We start from the raw sequence: 9,490 nt of genomic DNA on the forward strand, positions 1-9,490 counted from the left end.
CATCGGAAAAACTTCTAAGTTTGAAATCGCCCTATAATGCATTGCAAACCCTAGATCATTGACTATGTCATGTATGCCTAAGGAATGTTCTCTTGTAATGCACGGATTATAGTATCTGATTCAAAAGAAATTTATTGAGTAGAAACACTTCAAAGAGCACTTACTATTAAATTTTATCCTAGATCCTAATAAACTGCTTTATTTTCCGTGGTACCCTGACACATTTTTCCTTCTGTAGCTTTCAATTTATTGGCCCCTTTCCTAAAAAATTGGCCCCTAAAAAAGGTCTTCAGGGGCCACTTTGGCCTTCAGGAAAAATTTTCTGGCTGAAACACTGAGATTTTATCACATTTCTGTAAATGAACGTGAACAAATTTGTGACCAATTGATACTTGTCTGGCATCTTGCAAAAAAAAAACCAAGCAAACAAAAAGAAAAAAGTCAGCAGTATCGTCAGTTCATTAATTGTGCTTTCAAACTCTTGTCTGTCACCTCTAGAACCTCCCCCCCCCCCCCCCCCCAATGCTCTCGGAATTCAAATAGTAAGTACCCCTCACACCTTTGGATTTCCAGTTCAAAGAACCCCCATTGCCTTTGGAATTAAAAAAAGCTGCCTGTGGTATAAGTCTGGATATTTTCTGGAACCACCCAATTGTCACCTACTTTTTGCAGCTACTTTTTTGTGCCCTGGAGGGAAAAATTGTTTCCATAGGTACAAATTTGGTACAAATGTTCCATCTGATCTGTCATAATCAATTGGTCCCCCAGATTTTAAAGCATATTTCTTTGAGAAATAGAAGACATTTTCCATGTCTCTATCCAGTTCCAAGAACACAAGAGGAAATTTGAGAGAATTACAAAAAGAAGCTGTGGGAACCACAGGGGAACTCCCACATGAAAAGGTCCAGAATGCTTTTTGTCTCCTTTAGGCAGAAAAATCTAGTACTCTGCTCTCACTTAGGGTGTTCATGATGAAACGCCACATTTTAAGCTGTCAAAGTATCTTCTACAGTGCACTACAACCCCAGCCAAAAGTATTTGGGACACTTGAACTGTATCACGTATCCCCCACTCCCCCCAATCAATGTTGGAAAATGTCACATTTTTTCCAACAAAAAGGGAAAAAAACACCTGATTATCAACATTGAAAGTGGGGGGAGGGGAGGACTTGCTTCGTGTCTCGACTTGTCTGAAAGAAGAATTTAAAAAAAGTCTCACCACTCGCTCTACCAAAAATTGGAGAACAGGGGAGTTGTACCGTCTCGCAGGTACAGCTAGCGAGCGCTACTAAAAAAAACACCATGCAATGGCAAGTTTTACCTGAGTAGGCACTAAAAAAACATAGTCATCTTTTTAAATGACCTTCTATGGTAGGCAATTGATTAATCCATGACATGACCTTCTGTTGTCTCTCAAGGGGCAAACTGCCTACTTGCCTGCCCATAAAATCCAACTTTGAATAAGATATTGTGTTTGAAAAGAATGTTTCTATTTCCTGCACTGAAAAAGATGACCTCGTCTATGTCTTTAGAGCGGTGGTTGATTTGTCCGAAACAGAAATGATGCAAATTCGGTTGAAACAGTAGGTACCAAGCAAGTAGATATTTTTGCCTTGTCCTCGCTGTTGCGCAGAGTCTATCTGTGGACAGCAATAAAGTGTTGCTGCTACCTACACGAGATTAAATTATGCATGTCTCTCTTTGTTTTCCCCTCAAATACCGGAATGTGTGTAAAGTGAGGTGTGTTCTTGGCTTCAGAAGTGTCACCGGGTTAACCGCAGCAATTAACCCTTAGAATTAACCATAATGATAAAATATGTTGGTTCCAAATTGCTTCATGTCATTTGAATTATACCTTTTTTGGCGTCATAGGAATTACGAAAAACCATTTAAGATTGTCTGGGATCAAGAACTAGCAAAAGAAAGCTTTGGGAGAAGGTTTATATGGTTAACCGATCTGAATTCTTTAGGAAGGCAGCCTGGCCGAGTGGTTAGAGTGCCAGATTTAAAATCCGTAGGTCCCACGTTCAAATCCCATTCTGACTGCTAGCTGATGTTGTTCTCAGTAGCCCCGAGTTCAACTTCTCAGCTGCGCTTGGAAATAGCCAACTGGCCTGCCTCCTGCCAGTTGAGACTCTTAACCTACATGTAGTTATGTTTATTTCAATATCTCTTTATCATTGTTTGTTTACATTGGTCCTGAAAAGCCCCAATGGGGAGTGGCCAATTGAGTATACAATTTTTTTTTTTGTTTCTTTTTTTCACAGTATACAATTGAAATAGAAAGGGTAGTTATGTGGTTGACTTATTGTCTCCAGTAAACGGTTAACAATATTTCAAGCGTCAAACTCGACTATTTTACCACCAAAATTAATTGCTTCCATCGCGCATTTCAAATAATGTGAAGAGGGAAATTTTTTAACCTTCTGCCAATTGGGAAGAACAGGGAAGGTTAGGTGGCAAAATGCTGACTTTCAAGTGGTTAACCATTGTGGTTATTTGTGCATGTTAATTTAACACATGGAACCCAGAAGTTGTTGTGTCGCGTGTGATGGTGATATACCTGATTACTGTACACAGATAAGCATTTCAGTGGGTTTCAGTCAATTTATTTAACACTATTCCATGAAACAACACAAAGATCTGCTACTCTGCAAATTGACAATCCTGGAAAATGTCTTAATTTTTTTTTTTTTTTTTTAATGGCCATTATATTGCATTTGCATTGATTTCTCTAGAATTGATTATCTGCTAATAAAACACATATAATGGCTGGAGATTTTAGCAAGCTCTAATTGAGCTTTTCTATGAAGATCCCCTATCTACAATTTATAATCTATTGAAAAGAGCAGATGAATAATCAAACTAACTGTAACAGTTATATAGGTTTTGTCCTGGAATTTCAAATAACTACCATCATGACTATTCTAACAATGTAAAATACTTTGATTTTGTACATAAACTTTTGTGCTTTTCTTAAAAGAATGATATGTTTTTGATATTTTCAAATTGTTGGGTAAATTATTCCAAATTTGCGGCCCCCTATATTTTAATGAAAATTTTCCGTAGTGCATCCTTCTGTAATCAATAAAAATATTTGATGCTAATCGAGTATCATGACTGTGTATGTTTTCATTTAATCTAACATCATTTTTAAAATATTCTGGTAGATTATTATTAAAGTACGAGTACATAAAGGGTGCTATCAAACACAAATTCAATTCATGTATATTAAGAATATCAAGAGCTAGAAATAGAGGCTTGCATTCATCTCAATATTTTGCAAAAGCCATTATTCCTACTATTTTTTTCTGTATGGTGAACAATGATTTTAGCCTGGTTGGGTAAGTGCTTGTCCATATAATGCTACAATATGTTAGATACGGATACACCATTGTGTTATAAATTGCCTTCAGTGTTTGAATAGACAAATGTCTAGCCCTAGCCATAACTCCTGTCATTTTCGATATTTTTGTTGCAATTTGGTCAATATGATATTTCCATGAGCTCTAACCTTCCCTTAAATGCCATTTTGCTTGAAGCAAGTCGCAAATTTTGTTTTGCTACAGGAGGTTATGAGTTATATTCCACGAATATCTGCACTGAATCTTAATCTAGATTAACGTACAAAAGTCCTCTCCAATTTCCAGAAACAAAGTGTATGTCATTGACCCGAAATCAAGTTCTAAAATATTATGACGCCATGACAATCACTGGCGTTACCTTCATTGGAAAATTCCACATACATCTCTTTCAGACAATCCCAGCTATGGCAAGCCGTTTGTAGCAAAATTTAATCCTTGCGATATATGTTTAATCCTTTAAATAACGGTTTTATTTAAAGATAGAAAAAGGCATTCTATCCAATGGTAAATAAAATTTTTGGTTCAATTCAATCTTTTAATTTTCACGATTCAATCCAATACCTGGAATATTGATTCAATCCAATACCTAAAATATTGATTCAATCCAATACCTAAAATATTGATTCAATCCAATACCTGGAATATTGATTCAATCCAATACCTAAAATATTGATTCAATCCAATACCTGGAATATTGATTCAATCCAATACCTGGAATATTGATGCAATCCAATACCTGAAATATTGATTCAATCCAATACCTCAAATATTGATGCAATCTTCCTGGGCCGAGCGCGGCCAACAGGAAAAAGAGTAACTGAGCACTAGAGAGCACTGAAAACATGGCGGGCGAAGGAGAACTAGATTTAGAAGTTGAGTTTCCTAAGTTTCTTGCAGACATCTTGGATAAAACGGAAATAATTTTTGAGAATTTTGACTCAGAAGTTGCAGAAGCGCACGCCGAAGTTCTTGATCAAACCATTAGTGTGCTTAGGTAAATGAGACATTGCTACAACCGAGACACAAGGGACACGGAAAATTTAGATTCCATTACTGCCGCTTTTGTAGATGTAAGTTAACCAATTTTTATGTGACAAACATATTTGTTTATTAAAAGCTGTGTGTGCTAGCTTTTTGTGGCAAATAACATAAACTGTGGCAAATTTTGCTACCACATTGGTCTTTGGTATTGTGCATATTTCTGCTGTCCAATCATTACTGGCACACTAAACTTTGAACTGTAAACAAAATTTTTGCTGTGCCGTGTGCACAGTCAAACATGTTTCTCACAAAAACTGCTTGTGTAAACCTGGCTTTAAGTTATTTTTGAAATAAGAACCTTTACATTTTACAAGACAGCAATCATTGAACATTGGGATGTGTTTTAAGTTTTTCAATGTTGTTGTCTCATGTTTTGCATTATTTAACCCACACGTGGTACTTCTTTCGTAAAAACGATGTTTTTCTTGATATTCTATGAAAAACATGGCACCAATTTGTTGTGAATAATATCGGGTACCAAGGGCTCAAGGCTAACACTACTGCCAACTAGCCACACATTTCAGTTTTGAATAGTAGATTTTGCACTTTCACTAGCCATTGTGACAATCATGATGGAATGGAGTACTGGTCTACTGGATGAAAACAAAATTGAGAATTATCCTGACAAAGTAAAACTGAAGAGAATAGAAACTAATGAAAACAGGGAAACTATGAGTGGATTTCGTGGAAATAATTGCCTTAATAAGCATATGATAAATATTTAACTATTAAAGGGAGATAAAAGAAAATGGCAACACTGATAAAAGTACATCAGAGATTGAACATAAGCATATTCAAGAAAAGCAGGATTCGTGTTTGTGGGAGTGAAATTTTCTTAGTGATTATTATTAACATTTTAGATGCAACAAGAAATGTCCAAGATTGACCACTCTTATAAAAAAGTCAGTGAAGCTGTGTATCAAAAAGGCTGGCTGGTGCAAAGTTAGTTTTGGCTAGTGACATGAGTCCTGTTAGTAGCCATTACGCCAGTGCACCAAGAGGTTAGTCTTGTGTCCTGGGTACTTTTGAAAATAAGATAACAAATTAACCTTGCAACATTTTAATATCTGTTTTGATAAGCACCTGAAAAATCTACAAGGCAGAGTAGTGCACATGGCAGTTATCAAATGCCCTGATTTCTCTTCAGTTTAGTTGTGTTGCTAGAAGTTAGGCATTCTGTAATTCAAGCAGTTTCTGAGTTTTGTATATCAATGAAAAGGAAGATGAGAAAATAATTTACTTGATACAGGGTGAGGTTTTCTGTTGTGAACTGAGTTGCCAAAATACTTTAAGGGCCATAATCTTCTTTACCCAGCCCACACATATGTAGTATTATGCAATTGTCAGTTGCCCAAGTTTAACAGTCACTAGTTCTAGAACCTCTTGGAAGATGTCTACTCCTATTTGACTTGATTATCTTAAGGGATCTAGCCTTTCCAATACAAATGACTGCACTGAATCATGTTGTCCCAGGTCAATTTCTTCAACTACAACATTGTTATCACTGTCCAATGGAGTTGGACCATCAGGATCATCACCATAGTATTCAAAATCATATGACTTTCCATTTGAAAGGGGGTTTTCAGGCTGCATCATATGATTAAGCCACATTTGGTATGGCAACCAGTTTTTTTTCTGTTCTTACATTTTGGTGGTTGAAAGCTTCAGTGAACTGGCAAAGAGCAAGGTTTATCCTTGGTTGAAAAACTAAGTGTAAGGTGGAAAGATGTACTGAATTATCAGTGTCCAGGATGCCTGACAATTCCATACTACAAAAAGTGTAAAAGTTCAAGTGGGAAGCACAACGGAAACATCCCTCCACAATCTTTCAATTCGTTGGTTGTGTCGATGGCCCTGCAGTGAAGCTGCCCCTCTCCTCTCTTCTAACCTGCTCCATTGTATCGCACACACCAACGTTTTCAACACCATGATCTACTCGTACTCTGGAAGGCCAAAATTCTCCGTCTCTCTTAACGGCATCCAGAAACAATTCAAGAACTGTTTCTGCTTTATTGTTGGCACTACATTTCAAAAACATTATTCTCCGAGAAAATCCGTCTATACAGCCGAATTAGTATTTTCCATCGGATCAGAGAGTGATGTCCATCCAGATGCCAAAGTGAATTTACGCACCCCATCTCAAGACAGTATTTTGGGGATCTAATTTTGCTAGCCTTTCTCTTATTCTTCTCCGTTGAACCCGTAACCCAATGGACTTAAAGAAACCTGCAATGAAATTATATCCATACTCTTGAATGATTTCGGTTCCTTATCAGGTAAGCTGTTGAAACCCCTCATATCTTCTCAGCCATACTCTGTCAATCTTCTGTGAATTGTCCATCTCCAAACTCCAATCATCTTTGTTATCGTTGTCCAGATGAATCCTAGTCCTCAAAGTTCCTCGAGCACCTCAACAGGAATTTTACGAAATGGTCTTCCATGATTCCAACTTCTGAGTCAAAATTCTCAAAAATTATTTCCGTTTTATCCAAGATGTCTGCAAGAAACTTAGGAAACTAAACTTCTAAATCTAGTTCTCCTTCGCCCGCCATGTTTTCAGTGCTCTCTAGTGCTCAGTTACTCTCGTTCCTGTTGGCCGCGCTCGGCCCAGGAAGATTGCATCAATATTTGAGGTATTGGATTGAATCAATATTTCAGGTATTGGATTGAATCAATATTTCAGGTATTGGATTGCATCAATATTCGAGGTATTGGATTGATCAATATTCCAGGTATTGGATTGAATCAATATTTTAGGTATTGGATTGAATCAATATTCCAGGTATTGGATTGAATCGTGAAAATTAAAAGATTGAATTGAACCAAAAATTTTATTTACCATTGGATTGAATGCCTTTTTCTATCTTTAAATAAAACCGTTATTTAAAGGATTAAACATATATATATTGCAAGGATTTAATTTTGCTACAAACGGCTTGCCATACCCAGCCAAATGTAGTTGGGATGCAAGCTGTATCACAAATTCCCCATGCCCCGTAATCAATGTTAGAAAATATTGTGTCTCTTCCAACAAAAAGGGAAAAAATCACCTGATTATTTACATCAAAAGTGGGCTTTGTGTCCCAACTTTTTAGTCTGGGATTGTAGAAGGAGTAATAATTAAAAAGCACTCCCATTTCCGTTTTTAGGGCTCGATTTCTGCCGGTCTCGAGTCTGGTCTACTAGCACAGGTTCCTTTTCTGAGCAGCAGAAGTCTATTTCATTTTAAGTGGAATCATTTAGGGGTCTAATAAAGCTCAAGCCTTACCGAGATTGGTTTAATTGAAATTTTCCGATGAGCATCCCCAACCTTTTAATATGGGGGTGCTCCCTGGATGGGAACATGAGCCACAGGGCAGGCGAATTTCCATAACCTTCCATAACCATCTCAATGAAATATAGGAAAGACAGAGAGACCAACCACGCATAGACTCACACAGCACTTTGTTCGCTACTACTGGGTACAATATTCAACAAGATTATGCAATATCTTAGAAGTGGCTCAATGTTTCAGCCCTGAACAAATTAATACATTGCAATTGCTTAAATGGTTTTACACCGAGTAATACCATAATCAAATAGCTAATATATAGCTTTCTTACTTTATTCAAGTCGCGTGATCCATCGTCTGACAGATCACATCAATCGTCTAGCCCATATTTTGCGGCACTAGAGGCTGAAGAATTTTAAAATATATACACGGCTTCTTTAGCCTTACACTTGCTGACATTGAAAAGGGAGCATCAATCACGTTTAGCGATCACACGATGCAGCCTTACCCCTGAATAAGTTCCTGAATCCGAAGCAAACAGCATGAGTCAGTGGTGAACGAAACAGAACAACACGTCACCAACAGCCAACATGAATGGAACAAAAGGTCGAGCACAAGACATAAGTTACCACTGAGCCCGTATACCCCTAGGTCAGTGGTTACGGTTTCTAAAAGGTTTGTGGTCTACAAAACACATTTTGTCCCCAGAGTCGGACAAAGCGGAAAAAACTCTGTCTGCGAAAGAATGTTTCCTTCAGAAGTCAATCAAATAAAGCAAATGTAGCTTGAGAGACACCCATATTGCCGCGCTCTACAGTAAAAATCGTAAAACGGTCTCTGGCTGAAACTGAGTTACCCGAAAACACTGACCCCGGGTCTTGGACCCCCACTAAGGACCGGTACTACCCTGCCGGTCCATGGACTACCCCTACGGACCCCCTCAACGGACCAACCCAAAACAGTGTAAATATAATAACTAAAAATTTCACTTATGGGTTGTCTAATAGATTACTCGTGTCGTTGAAATTTCGAGTCAGTTACACTGTGCAAATTTAACAGACTTGGGTTTTTAACACTCCCCCCCCCCCCCAACCCCCTCTCCCGCCGATAAAAAAAGGCCTAAAAGTTGTTTTCAGCATAAGGAGATGGCGATGGCAAAAAGAAAGAAAGTTGTTACCTTCCCATTCGTGGCTCAATCTGGCTATGAAGGATGTGCTTTTAGGTCGTTAAGCTTGTTTGTATCTGTGATTCCGCTGAGCAAATTGTGAAGCCTGGAATGAGTTCACGAACCCACGGGAGAATGGGCTGATCAGAATGGCAGAGGGGAAAGAGCACAAATTTCTAGGCTTCCCAGAGGCTTCCCGGAGGCTTCCTGAAGGCTTCTCTATCTTTCATGTAGTGCGTTTTCACGTGTCGTCATCAAATTCTTAAATCCAAGACTAAAGAACCACCAAAGGTTTTCGTTTGGAAACCAGCGCATTTTGCATTTGGTGCGTGACTAAAGCTACGATCGAGTTTGTCAAAAAATATGTATCAGTATCTCGTGATTTTTAGCCATTTAAGACGTTGTCGTATTTGAAAAAGTGCTTATTTAAATGTTTATTTGTTCAGTGCAGATAATCACTGTCCCAGATAACCAAAGTTCCGGATGTTAACACTATTTTCCGGCCGCCATATTGGTGTACCACGGAGGAACACCAACATGACGGCGTCATACTAGGCTCTGGAAATGGCCGTTTTTATGCTAGACACCGTTTAAGTTGTCCAGGCAACTTTGTTAAAGGTGTCTGGTATAAAAACGATTTTTTATTGCG

The 9,490-nt window shown here is 38.0% G+C and overlaps 1 protein-coding gene across 2 annotated transcripts in view; it reads right to left on the reverse strand.

Annotated features, from left to right (window-relative positions):
* Positions 1-8,071, reverse strand: part of LOC145501221 (uncharacterized) — a 33,607-nt gene extending 25,536 nt beyond the window's left edge. For both annotated transcript variants that reach the window (XM_081480741.1, XM_081480740.1), the window contains exon 1: positions 8,008-8,071. The gene's annotated coding sequence lies outside the window, so the exon portion shown is untranslated. The remainder of the gene's footprint in view (positions 1-8,007) is intronic.
* Positions 8,072-9,490: the final 1,419 nt, after the last annotated feature.

Source organism: Orbicella franksi, chromosome 1 (genome assembly GCF_964199315.1).
Source record: "Orbicella franksi chromosome 1, jaOrbFran1.1, whole genome shotgun sequence".
Lineage (NCBI taxonomy): Eukaryota > Metazoa > Cnidaria > Anthozoa > Scleractinia > Merulinidae > Orbicella > Orbicella franksi.